The sequence below is a fragment of the Myodes glareolus genome, chromosome 14 (genome assembly GCF_982192425.1).
Source record: "Myodes glareolus chromosome 14, mMyoGla1.1, whole genome shotgun sequence".
Lineage (NCBI taxonomy): Eukaryota > Metazoa > Chordata > Mammalia > Rodentia > Cricetidae > Myodes > Myodes glareolus.
In genome coordinates, this window is record NC_142039.1 from 65,015,484 (window position 1) to 65,029,768 (window position 14,285).

Sequence of the window (14,285 nt, forward strand, 5' to 3'; positions counted from 1 at the left end):
AGGATGACCATTGTTAAGTATGTATGAAAATGTCATACTGTGTTTCATTAGTTTATATACTAACTTGAATACGTAATGGGGCGCTGGAGCAGCAAGGTGGCTCACCTGTAAAAATACTTGCCACACATACTGAGTCTGATTCCGGAAGCCACATAAAAGACAGAATCTACTCCCTGGTGTCCTCTGACTTTTACAAGCACACCAAGGTATGTGTTCGTGTACCTCCCCAGTACATATATTATCCACACTGATAATAAATAAAACCCCTCAAAAGAGATGTTAATAATAGTTCCAAAAAAGGTTACAGAGCTAGATACCCGGTGCTGAGAGGGTGCAGAGACGCTAGCGCCCTCATGCATCGCTGGTGCCGGAGTAAAATGGTGCAGCCGTGGTGGAAAGCCATGGCTGCAGCTACTCAAAAATTGAACTATGGGATCCCCCACGGGTCTGGCAGTTTCACTACAGGCCTAGACTGTGTGGAAAGGAACGGGATGCAGGAGCTCAAGGAGGTGCCTATGGTCCCGGCAGAGTTGCCCATGACGCCCCAAAGGTGAAAACATCCAAATGACCCTTGACAGATGATTGGATAAACAAAACAGTGCATACGTGCATAATGGAATCACATGATTCGGCCACAAAAGGATGGGAATCCTTACACATGTTTTAAAGTGGGTAAGTGTGGAGGACGTTATGTAACGTGAAGTAAGCGGGACACAGATAACATAAAATTTCATTTCTATGAGCTATACAATCAGTCCATGGAAACAGAAGAGAGAATGGATGGCAGGGGTGGAGGACAGGAAGTGGTGGGGTGGAGGACAGGAAGTAGTGGGGTGGAGGACAGGAAGTGGTGCCTGTTAAATGGATGTGGTGTTTCTGCGATGGTTTGAGTAAGTGACTCTCCAAAGTCTCACATTTAAAGAGTTGGTTCCCAGCTTATGGTGTTATTGGGTGGTGCTAGACTCTTTGAGAGGTGGAGTTTGAAGACAGGAAGCTAAGTCATTTTGTGTGTGTGTGTGTGTGTGTGTGTGTGTGTGTGTGTGTGTGTGTGTGGTGTGCGCATGCCCTTGAAGGAGATATGGCCACTTTAGCTACTTTAGTCCTTTTCTCTCTTTCTGGTCACCCCTCAGTGAGCGACCTCGTCAGCCATGAGCTCACGCTGTGACCTGCTAATCCCCCCACAAGTCCTCCAGCAATATGATCGACCAGTCGTTGCTGAGAACTCTAGAACTGAGCCCACACACATCTTTCTTCTTTCTAAGTTGAGTGCCTTGGGGATTCTGTCACAGTGATGGAAAACTGACTCTTGGGTAGGGATGAAAATCCTCTGGAGATGAAATCGTGATGGTTGTATGACATTGTTGAAAGTTATTCAGTGCTGCTGAACAGTATACTCAGAAATGGTAGATGCAATAAATTTTATATTACCCACAAAGTAATCACGGCATAAGCATGGTTGTTTGAAATATTATAGTGCATAGATTATAGAGCATATTAAAAACTAAGAACTTTTTTTTGGGACAGGGTTCCAAATTCCTTATGTAGCCCAGGCTGGCTTAGAATTCAGATTCTTCTACCTCCTCCTGTGTGCTGAGGTCACAGGTATGTGCCATCATGTCTGGTTCAGAGATACGGAAATGGTGCGCTTTAGCTCAAGACACAAGACACCCTGTCAACACGGGCAAAGTCGGTGGGAGAAAGCCACAGTGTGTGAGCTCCTTCCAGCTCTTTCCAGCTAGATGGCAGGATGTGGCAGCTGTATTTATTCCACACTTAATAATTAAACACCGAAGCAGCACTCCAAGCGGAAGCATCCTGCTCTGGGTTTGCACAACCAACTATTTGAAGATGGTAAAAGTTTTCTTTTTTTTTTTTTTAAATTTCAAAAATTGCATAACCTGTTCTTCCACCTTGAAGTCTATTTAAAAAAAAAAAAAGAGGACTGGAGCCTGGCATCGTGGTGCCTGCCTGCAAACCCAGCGCTCAGGACAATTAGGAGTTCAAGGCCAGGGTTGCAGGAAATAAAACCCTGTTTCAAAACAGCAACAACAACAACAACAAACAAGACCAAAGTGTGACACAGAAAGGAGGTATAAGATAAACTCAGAGGAGGATTTGAGCTCTTCACTAAAAGCCCTGGCTTGGGAGGCACAGTGGGGTTTAGGTCACATGTTAACCAATGTTAATAATAGTTCTTTTAGCAAGTTGTTTAACTTTGAGTTGTGTGTGTGTGCAGGGTAGTGGGGGGTAATGCAGTTTTCTCCTGTGTCAAGCAAGAGAGGTTATACAGGAACCATGCATGCATTCCTCATGTATTCATGTGCAGTTGCTCTGGGTAAGGGACTCTGCTAAGGTCCTCATGTCCATCAGAATCACAGGAGGATCTGGGTATGGCTGCTAGAAGCAGCCAGTCCGACAGAGGTGGGTGTGCAGCAGTAAGTTCTGCGCCCAAGGCTCTCAATCCATTATGGCTTGAAAATCTTTTGTGGAATTTTGCACCTGTGCCGAACTCATGCAGATGTTTTCCCTGTTTGTAGCCCTGCACACCACAGCACAACAGTGTGCACGCCGTGTATGTTGTGGTAGGCGTCAGCAGCCATTCAGGGATGACTGAACGTATGGGAGGATGCACGTGGGTTCTCCGCAGATGCTTCACTATTTCCTGGAATGGATTCGAGCTTCTGACAGTTTGGGTACCAAGGCCTTGAGGATGCTGAACTCGACTATAAGGCACGTCCTTTATTCTCAAGACTCCTTGGTGAGCTCTGGTTTCTTGTGTGTTTCTATTATGTTTGCAGGTGTTTGTTTTCCCCTTGCATTTCCTTTGCTTGGCCTATTATTTCCTTACTCCAGTGGGCTGCATGTCCCAGAGGCGTGAGAAGCCCAGCTGCATGCGATAGACCGCGTGCCTTAGCTGGGTCTGTATTGCTGTGATAAACACCATGGTCACAAGCAACTTGGGGAGGAAAGGGTTGGTTTCAGCTCACAGGTCACAGCCCAGCATCGAGCGAACTCAAAGCAGGAACCTGTAAAGAAGGACTGAAGTAAGGGCCGTGGCTTATTCCTCACGACTTGCTCATCCCATTTTCCTATACAACCCAGGACCACCTACCTACCTAGGGGTGGCACCATCCACGGTAGGCTGGGCCCTCCCACATCAATTGTTAAACAATAAAACGATCCACAGACTTGCTAACAGCAACATTATGGAGGTTTTTTCTCAACTGAGCTTTCCTTTCCCAGACAATTATAGCTGTGTCAAGTTGACAAAACAAAACAAAACAAAACAAAAAAACAAAAACCACCCAACCAGGACACTATATAATGTAGATGTTCTCAAAATCTCAAAATGGCTTATTTTTCTGATTCTGAAAGTAACATAATAGTAAGTTAGGAAGCAGTGGATAATGCTCTAGCCCAGGAGAAAGGACAGGGGCTGACCTAAAGGAGTGAATGGGGACAGACAGGAAGCAAGCGGGTGACACCTGGCAGATGGAGTCAGCCTGATCTGTAACTCAGAATCCCATAAGCTATCTTCTGGGGACTCAGCCAACCCACCTGCTGGCCACACCCACCAGTGTCAGCTTGTAGGAGCATCCAGTCTGGCGGGTGGGCCCCACTACAGGGAGCGTGGAGGCAGGTGGCATGTAGCAGCCCAGGCAGGTGGTGGGTGTAGGAAAAGTACAAGACTGGCTGGGTGGAGTGAGGCACAGGAAGCCAGAGATAGATGACATGTGTCAATATGGGCCGAATTAGCTCCTCGGAGGAGCAGCAGGCAGGGAGCCGTCAGGGGTGGAGCAAGGTATAATTCCCTCCTGGGTCTGGTACAGCGAGGAGAGGCGAGGGCCAGGCTTGGGAGAGTTAAGTGTGGGGTGGCTTATTAGGGCAGAGCCCCAGAAAGGAAGGATCTGATAAGGACTGGGTACAGGGTGGGGGACTGACTGCAAAGAAAAAGCAGAGGCAAGAATTTTAAACAGGGCTTAATGTTGATCCAGTTCTTACCTCACTCAGTAAACACCAACTGTGCACCTATTATGTGATGGGCACACTGCGGGATGGGAGGAAGCGTGGGTGTGAGGGAGGGCGAACAGGATCCATCACTGCAGCAACAGGGGCATCTGAGAGCCGTGTAGACAGGATAGGAGTCTGGCTGTAGGTACGGTTAAAGAGGCACCGCGGAGGAGATGGTTGATCGGGGGGTGGACAAAGAGGGACAAGTTGACAAAGTAACTTGGTGCTACTGTGGGAAGGGTGGGAAGTGGCCATGTGTGGAGGGAGCTAGTGCCCAGAAGCCACCGAGGAACAGACTGGAGGCAAAGGAGGGAGCAGGGAGTGCAGCCGGGGCGGGGTGGGGGCTGGAAGGTGATATTAGAGAAGGAAGCAATACTCAAGTCGTGTAGAGGCTGCAAGTGTAACAGAGGGCTAAGGTTCCATTATTTATTGATTTTTCTATGTGTTTATGTACACACATAAATGCTCTGCGTATGGGGCTGCACATGCGTGTGTGTGAGCATTTGTGTGGATGTAAGAAGATGACTTGGGTTATTGTTCGTCAGCGTTATCCACCTTGGATTTTGAATCAGGGTCTCTCACTGGCTTGGAGCTTGACAAGTAGTCTAGGCTGGCTAGCTAGTGAGCCCCAGGGTTTTGCCTGTCCCTGCTTCCCTAGTACCGGTATTGCAAGCATACTCCGTGATGCATAGCTTTTTTAGTGATTTCTAAGGATTAAACTCAGGTCTGAATGCTTGCACGGCAAGCATTTTACTAACAGAACTATCTCTCCAGCCCCTACTAATTTATTTTTGTTCATTTACTTATATATACATGCAAATAATTGAAAACGTATTCATGGCCCAATAGGAAGTTTAAGTTGAATTCATTTGATTTCTTCATACAGGAATGTGAAAAATCACTTTTTGGCTGGGGGTATACGGTAACTCAGTGGCAGAGTTCTTGTTTTCCACGCTCCTGACCTTGAGTTTAATCCCCAGTATAGAAAGGAAAGTAGTTATTGTGGTAGAGGTGGAGCTTCTGCTCTGTCCTGTGTGTGTGATATAGTAGATTTGCCAGCTGCTTCTGTGTCTTATTAAAACAGTGAACAAAAATTTACAGAAATATAGGTACTTCATTATATTTTATTTGTTTATTGTATATGTGCATGCATATATGCATATGGAAGTCAGAAGACAGCTTGTGGGAGTCAATTCTTTCCATCATGTGGGTTTCAGTCATTGAACTTAAGTCATCAGGTTTGGTGGGGGGTTATGGTGGTTTGAATGAAAATGGCTCCCATAGGCCAATAGGGAGTGGCACTATTAGGGGCTGGGGCTTTGTTGGAGTTGGAGTGGCCTTGTGGGAAGAAGTGTATCACTGGGAGTGGGCTTCGAGGTTTCAGAAGCTCAAGCTACGCCCAGTGTCACTCTCTTCCTGCTGCCTGTGGATCCAGATGTAGGACTCTCAGCTCCTCTCCAGCACCATGTCTGCCTGCATGCTGCCATGCTCCCCACCATGATGACAATGAACTGAACCTGTGCATCTGTAAGGCAGCCCTACTGAAATGTTTTCCTTTATAAGAATTGCCATGGTCATGGTGTCCCTTTGCAGCCATATAAACCCTGATGAAGACAGAGTCTTTACCTGCTCAACTGTCTTTTGACCCCTTGTATTTTATTTGTATGCTATGAGCATCTTCAGCTCCTCCTCCTATGTATCATACCTGCATGAAGACATTCTCTGATCTCATGATGCAAAAATACCCATAGCTCTGAGAAGTTAATACCTGAGACATGTATACAGCATGGTGAGAAATAACTTCCATTCATCTGCCACAGCTCTGTCATCTGCCTGGACGAGGACAACTAAAGGCAGGGTAGGGTGTCTAGAGTTCAAGTGAACATAAAGTCAGTGGTAACCAGGTCCTGGGCCAGTCAAGGTTGACATACAGAGAGAAATAGGAAGCAGACTGCATGAATGTGTTTTGGGCAGACCCGAATAAGGGGAAGGGAGTGTTGGCTTGGGGGTGGGGCTGTTTTAAGGGTGGAGGGTGGGGCTAAATGTGACAGCTGTCTGGTGGTTGACTCCAGGTCTGCTTACAGTATCAAGGGCCTGTGGATAGTCCCTTCACCTGTGTGAGGAGAAGAATGGAAAGCCCTTGATGATTTTAGGGAAAAGGAGCGTCGTTTGTGCTAAGTGTCACAGCGGATCACAACCTGATTTCTTGGTGGAAACCTGAAATGGGGGCTCCTGAGGGCAGGTACTGATCTCAGCTTGTCATACCACCTCCTCTGCATACACTGACATGGTAGAAAGCGAGCAGGATGTGTTATTGCTATCATTTTACCTTATAAAAACCTCAGATGTATCAAGGCAGTGCCGTTCCCATGACCTGATCTAAGCCTAACTACTTCCGAAAGGCCACATCTCCAAATTTTGTCACATTGAACATTAATCGGATGTCCCCACATGAATCCTGTGGTGGTGGTGGCATGACAAACATTTGGTCCACACAGGCAGTGATGAGACATTTCAGTTCAGTACCCTCTCTGGATACTGTGGGATATTCGATCTCACTGTATAAAGATATGTCTCTGTCCTTCCTCGCCTGCCTAAGGCACCTTCTGATTGGTTCAATGAAGAGCTGAATGGCTGATAGCTACAGGAGAGGACAGGTGGGACTTCCAGGTGGACACAATTAATCTTGGGATAATGCAGGATAGTCTTCTATCTATCTGTTGCTTTCATTGGTTAATTAATAAAGAAAACTGCCTGGCCTGATAGGTCAGAACATAGGTAGGCAGGGAAGACAGAACTGAATTCTGGGAGGAAGAAAGCAGGGTCAAGAGAGCTGCCCACCATGAAGCTGCCAGATCAGACATGCTGAATCTTTCCCAGTAAGCCACGACCTCGTGGTAAGATACAGATTATTAGACATGGGTTGAATCAATATGTGAGAATTAACCAATAAGAGGCTGAAGGTAATGGGCCAGGCAGTGTTTAAATGAATACAATTTGTGTGTAATTATTTTGGGTAAAGCTAGCCGGGAGTCAGGTGGCGGGATACAGCCCGCCACTCCTTCTACAACACTGGCAAAGAAATAGAGAGGTAGAAATTCGTCAGCGAGATGTGGAGAAAATTGGATATACAGTATGGAGCAGAGGTAACGAGTCACGTGGCAGAGCATAGATTAATATAAATGTGTTAATTTAAGTTATAAGAGCTAGTTGGGAACAAGACCAATCTATGACCAAGCTTTTATACTTAATAATAGGTCTCTGTGTCATTATTTAGGAGCTGGTGGTCGAAAGAAAGTCTGACTCCATCTGGTACCCCACATTGGGTGCCAGATGTTGTTTTCCCCTTGGCTTAGAGGCTGCATCTCTGCTGTTATTTTAACTATCTTCTGCAGCCCTGAAGCCCCATAGTCAGAGCCATGGACTAGTGGGACTTCTGGTCCTCCCAGCATCAGTTTGGCTGCTGCCACAAATACAGTTTTTAACTAAGACTCTATCATTCTATCTACCAATAAAGATGCAGGAGTCACATGTTGGGGTGAAACCTACTAGCTCAGAGAGGCCAAGAAGCAACCAGTTGAACTTCCTTTTTGCTGGAGACCCAGCAAGTGTCTCTCCAGCTGTGCCATCCCCCAAAGACTATGGAACTCCCTGCCCCTCACTGCTCCTTCCTGTGCATCTCTCTATCCATCTTCTTGGATTCTCTGTACTTTCTATGGCTAATTCTTCTCTCTGCCACCTGATCCAAGGTTGATCTTATTAACATAATACTGGGTTTCACAGTGAGATCAAATATCCCACAATAGTGTATGGATTGTGTGTGTGTGTGTGTGTGTGTGTGTGTGTGTGTGTGTATGTGTGTGTGACCCTTAGGTTTTCACAACAAATCACCATTTGCAAGGACAGAAAAGAATGTCAGGAGCCTGGGTTTTGGCAAGTTGGAATTGAAAGCAAACAGGATTAGCTGTGAGTACCAGCAGCAGCCCGCTCATTATAGTGAGCGACTAAAAGAAGTTTCTGTATTGGCTTGTGTCACATTTGCTTCTTCAATATTGGAGAGTGATGTGCAAAGGAAGGGAGAGCGAGAGTCAAAAGCTCAAGGTGAGCTCATATTCCAGTGTTTAAGTTACATCCATCTCAACAGACAACCAAAACAGTTTCAAATCTTGATCCAGTGTGTGTGTGTGTGTGTGTGTGTGTGTGTGTGTGTGTACAGAAGTGGGATGAGCAATATCACCACATACACACTCACATACACAGACATGCGCTCACATCTTGATGGGTTTTCATGAGGTGAGGACCCTGGCTCAGCAGCACCAGCCCAGTGGAGAGAATGGTCCTAGGTTCTTTCATAGTCCCTTCTGGCCATGTCTTCTCTCCCTCTCATCCCTGGTGCCCTGGCTTCTGATAATCTGGATTAGCCTTGCCTGTCTGTGCACTTAAAATAAACTGAACCACTGGGTCTTGTTTTAAAGCTGACCCCAAAAAGCCGTTTTAAAATTTGTTTTTTTTTTCCCCCAAAGTGAGACACTAACTTGAGGAGAGGGAACAGAGTTAGGTAAATGCAGACACTGTTGAAATCTATAGTCATAAACAAATATGGCTGCTGCAGGATCCTTGTTCCAGAGACTTTATTCTTTTTTTTCCGTCTTCATGTGTGTATGTATGGAGTGTGTGTGTGTGTGTGTGTGTGTGTGTGTGTGTGTGTGTGTGCACGTGCACGTGCGTGCATATTTTGCTTGCCTGAATGTGCATACTCATGCATGTGGAGGCCTGGGGTTGATGACAGGAATCATCCTTAGTTGTCCATCATCCTTATTCATAGAGGCAGGGTCTCTCATTCAAGCCCAGAGCTCACCTATGTGGCTATTCTTGCTAACTGCTCACTCTGGGGATCCCTTGTCTCTGCCTGAGGGCCTGGAATTACAGGCATGCTGCCCAACCGCATGTAATGGGTGGGGACCTGAACTGAAAATGCTTTAACCAGTGAGCCATCTCCCTAGCCTTGACTGGCTGGGCAGGTCCCCTTGGATATTAGCATCTTGCCAAATTTCACACTTTGTCTTTTGCAAAGCAAAATATAAGGAGATAAGGAGAAAGGAAAGCAGCTGATTTTCATATCACACGTTCTTAGTTTCGTTTCACAATATTTTGAAGTGGAAATTTTTATTTTGTCAATAGGGAGGTACTAGGGAGATGGCTCAGTGGGAAAAGTGCCTGTCCGACAAGTGTGAAGATGGCGTTTGGGCCCCTAAAAAGTCAGGCATGGTGACACAGACCTGAAATGCCAACACTGGAAAGGTAGAAACTGGAGGATCTTGGAAGCTTGCTGGTTGGCTGGTTTAGCTGACTCAGTGAGCTCCAGGCTCAGTGAGAGACCTTGCCTCAGTAAATAAGGAAGAAAGACACAGGCATTGATCACACAAGCATTGATCACACAAGCATGCACGCACGCGCCTGTGCACACACACACATGCACGATGAGGAAACTGAGGCTCAGAGAGGGTTAATAATTTGCTTAAGATTACATACCTAAAATTATGTCTGAATGATTGTTTTTCCTTCTAGACTATCTGTAGAAGTATCAGGATATCTTAACACTATGTCATCCCTTCCTTTTCATCAATCAGGATTTTAAAACAGAAATATAATATATGCCTGATTCACTTATTCAGCAAATGAACCAGGTTTTTCATGTTACCGAGGCCCTCTTAGATTCCAGGCAAGATCTCATACACTGGGGAAACAGTACTGAAGACACACATACACGGATCACACCCTTAAGAGTTCAGTGAGGCACTCAGGAATACATGGCAGCATAGCGGAACTCGATGGGACACCACCGAAGAGGAGGGGAGATAGCTCAGCAGTTAAGGACACGTGCTGATTTTGCAGAGGACCTGGGTTTGGTTCCCAGCAATCGCACAGAGCCTCACAACCTCCCATAACTCCAGGGCATTTGATGTCTTCCTATCTCCACAGACACCACACACACACACACACACACTTGATGCAATACATCCATACAGACAAAAACACTCATAAAATAAAATGAATGAATAAAAATATTTAAAGAAAAAGAAAGATCACATGAAGTTAGAGGATTAAGGGCACGTGGGAGTGGATATGGGAGGAGCCAGGGAAGAGTAATATGGTCAAAATGCGTGTAAGGTAGAAAATGGGGCTGGCGGTGGCTCTCTGGGTAAAGGTGCTTGCCTGATGACCCAAGTTTGAGCCTTGGAACCTGCAGGATGGAAGGAGACAGTTTCCTCAAACTGCCCTTTATCCCTGCGCTGGTGGTGTGCATACACTGGACAGGATTTAGAATCACTGAAGAGACACGACTCTGGGTTTGCGCATGAGGGATCATTTTGATTAGGTTGAGGTGGGAAGACCTGCCCTGAATTAAGTAGCTTCATTCCCTCAGTTAGGGCCTGAGGCTGAATACAAAGAAGGCAGCTGGGGGTCAACTTCCCCTACCTCCACTCTGTCCTGACTGGATACAGTGTATCCAGCTTCTTCCCCTCCCTGCAAGGTTGGACTCTTATCTCTGAACCATGAGCCAAATAAACTCTTCTTTTCATAAAGTCTTTGTCACAGCAATAGGGAAGTAACCAAGAGTTGTGGTGTGTGTGTGTGTGTGTGTGTGTGTGTGTGTGTGTGGTGGGGTGGGAGTGGGTGGTGAGTGATTTCAGAGAAAGCTCCCAGAGAGCACAGAAGCTTTCTGGGCACAGTGGGAGTTAACAGGGTGAACTGGTCCCAAGGAAGTGCATTCTAGATAGAGCAAGAAGCGTGTGCAAAGGCCCATTGTGAGCATGAAGGAATTAAAGAGTAGCACAGGTAGAGCCCAGAGAGGAGGGTGGGGCATGCTGGGAAATGCAGGAGCAATACCAGAGGTGCCTCAGCCTGGAGAGAGTGAAAAGCCATTGAGTGGTGAAGCGGCAAGAACACTCTTCAAAGCAATGCGTGGATGGTCCTGGAATTAACATTATTGTTTCCTTTGGGGGAATCTGTTCATCCCACAGTGCTCTCCAGAACCAAATTAAAAACAAACATCTAAACTACATTAGCTGCCTGGAAACACTGATAATGGGAGCCAAAGTGAAACTCGGTTGCGGTGCTGAGTTCATGTCAGGTGAACACGGCTGTCAATCTGATTCTCGTTTGCTCTGAGTTCCTTCGGGACCTTTGCACCGAGCGTGAAGGCATGCGTTGCTTGCCTTGCATGGTGAGAAGCAGACTTATCATTTGGGACCTGTTGCTAAGGATTTCTCAGTGCCCCACCCTTCCCCATAAAGCTGTGTGTGTTTATGTGCAGCTCTGTGCACGTGGAGTATAGTGGGCAGCCTCCGGTTTACTTTTGCAGGTATTATCCAATATGTTTTAGAGACAGGTGTCTCATTCTCCTGGAGTTTGCCTGAGTGGTCGAGATCGACTGGACAGTGAGCCCCAGTGATCTGCTTCTTTCCCCTTCTCCAGAGCTGGCATGAGAAGTGGGCCCCACCACGCCTGACTTATTTCATGTAAGTCTGGGCTCTGAGGATGGAATTTGGGCCCTTGGACTTGCAAAGTAAGCACTCTATCCACCGTTATCCACTCAGCTCTTGCTGCTGTTTTGAGGATATGTCACAGAGGATCAAAATACAGCTTTTCCATCAAGTTCATTTCTACTGGTTCTACACCTTACTCTGCTTTAATTGCACAGAGCAGGCAGCAACCCCACAAATACACCCTGTCTTTACAGCTTCCAGCGGGTGGGTGGCAAAGCCTGAGGGAGATTTGAGATTGCTTCAAGGGAATCTGAGATCTGTAAGTGTACCCTCTGTTGTATGTAGACCGAATAAGAATCGGCTATCCTTCCCGAGCCTAGGCCAACAAACTGCACACAGATACTCTGTGATTATGTAAATTTATCTGCCGTTTTTAGTCTTAATCAGTGTAAGGATAGTACTCGGCTGGAGGTGGTCCTTGCAGGTTGTTGACATTTAGAAGGCCACACTCTGAAAGTATGTAGGGTCCTTAGCCCATCAGGCAGTCGATATATTCATAGGCTTTAGGGAGCTCTTCACGGAGACTCTGGACTGCTGGTGTGAGGGACCAGGAAACTGATTTAGGCCTAGCAACGCTGAAGAGCAGAGGTAGATGCCCAGGAGCCATTTATGCAGCTCCTGCATGGAGGATGCTTATACAGCTCATCGTTGCTGTGGCTTATCCTGTGAAGGCATGGAATGAGCATGCCTGGACCAATCAAGCTCCCTGGCTGTGCATATGGACCACAGGAATAATCATGCAGAGCTGACTGAGGGCCTGGAGGTGAGCATCCTCCTGCACCTGAGTGAAGTAAACTTGCATTTATTTAGTTTTACTTTTGTGGTCCTAGGAGCTCCAGTGCAGGGCCTTCTGCATGCTAGGCAAGTGCTCTACCGCTGAACCACACTCCCGGGCCAGAAATCAATTGCCATACACTTCCGACACGCCAGGTATGCGGCTTAGGAGCTGTGGGAGATAGTTAGCTTTTTGATTGATGGAGGACGAGCAACCTGCAGTTTTCCATGTAACTGGGTACATGAAAAACAGTTTTGTTAGTAGCTCTCTGATTGTACATACTATTCATAACCCTTCATGTTTCTAAGAGTTTGAAACCCTCCCTCCCCCAACAAATCTGGGCTTAGGTATTTTATACCCATTTTTTTTAAAGATTTTTTTTTTATTTATTGGTTATATACAACATGTTTTCCTGCACACCAGAAGAGGGCATCAGATCTCATTACAGATGGTTGTGATCCACCATGTGGTTGCTGGGAATTGAACTCAGGACCTCTGGAAAATCAGTTCAGTGCTCTTAACCTCTGAGCCATCTCTCCAGCCCTTTTATACCCATTTTTAAGAGACAAACGATAACTGTAAGGCCACAAGGACTCCACCCCTTCTTTGTGGCAGGCACTCACCATAGTGTTTTCCCGAGAGTGCAGGCCCTTCCCTGGTGCCCTTATGTGGCAACTGGGACTGTCCCCAGGGACCTTAGCTTCTGATCCATTGGGAACAACCTAACCGCAGCTACAAGGACATGTAGCTACAGAAGGGTAGGGGATTCATTTTCCTTGGTGGCCCCACAACCCTTTCTGCCATTGCTTTCAGAAGAAAAAGGATGAGGGAGGTAGCTAAGCTTAAGTATCTTCTGTGTCCTGTTGGTATGTTCCAACAAAGGGGAGCTCACTGTCACCCCACTTTGCAGAGACGTGACAGACCCTGCCCAAGCTTGTCTAGCTGAGAAGAAAGACAGGGATCTGGAGCTAAGTTTGCCTGACCGTGGCCAGAGGCTTTTCCTGAACACCTTGCCACCGCCTGTCATTTTCCGTTGGGAATCTAGCTTCTACACAAGTTTTTCTTTCTTAGGTGGACAACAGTTTCCCCTGGAATGATGTTGTGAATCAGGTTCCACAGTGAATGTGGTCACTTAAGCATATCTTGAGAAATCCTGAGCCAGATGTCCCTCCCCAAAGTGTGCTTCTTGTTAGCCTGAGCACGTGAATGTACTGGCGGAGGCCACCGTCCCCAATCCATTTCAATCCACATTAACTTTCCTGTGTGGATACAGATTCCACCCAGTCTTTTTCCCCCTTGGGTGATTTTCAAAACTCTACCACAAAAACAAAACAAAACAAAAGCCCAAGGAGGACAAGCCCAAACAGGCTGAGAATCACCAGGGCACTGGTGGAATTAGGTTTTCTTATTGGCAACGTTCATGCCTCCTGCTTCATGGAAAATTTCTTTCCCTTTCCTCTGCCATTGGTGTTGTGGACATGAAGATGTCTTCACCTTGGGTAGCAGAAGACAGTGTGCCACTTCTCGGCCTCTTTCCCTAAGGACAAGCATCCATGATAATCTCTTTCCCTGTTTTCTCCACTCTGCATAGCAGCAGCAGGAAAGTGCTGCCAACTCCGGGAACTCGCTGGGGCGGTGCTGTAGATACATACTACGTGGTGTGAACCATACAGGTTCTCTCTGTGGTCCTTCAGACAGCATGTGTCCATCCAGCTGAAGTGAGTGCCAGCCTTTCCTGTGCCTGGTCCTGTTTCAGGCTTTGGCTTCCCCTACCAACTGTGTATCAGTCCCACAGATGCTCAGAGCATTGCACTTTCTAACTGGTCCAGGCCTGAGGAAGGATGCGTAGAGCCTGACATTCCAGGATTACTTTTCTTACTGAAGACTGGGTCATTGGGGACTTTACATTTGAATCTGATGCTGGAGCCAGGAGTCAGAGGCTGTGAAAC

General features: G+C 46.7%; 1 long non-coding RNA gene across 1 annotated transcript in view; it reads left to right on the forward strand.

Moving 5' to 3' along the window:
• Positions 1 to 4,067: 4,067 nt before the first annotated feature.
• LOC148119900 (uncharacterized) overlaps positions 4,068 to 14,285 on the forward strand; it is a 43,539-nt gene continuing 33,321 nt past the window's right edge. Inside the window, exon 1 of the long non-coding RNA XR_015734899.1 lies at positions 4,068 to 4,156. This is a non-coding gene — a long non-coding RNA (uncharacterized LOC148119900). The remainder of the gene's footprint in view (positions 4,157 to 14,285) is intronic.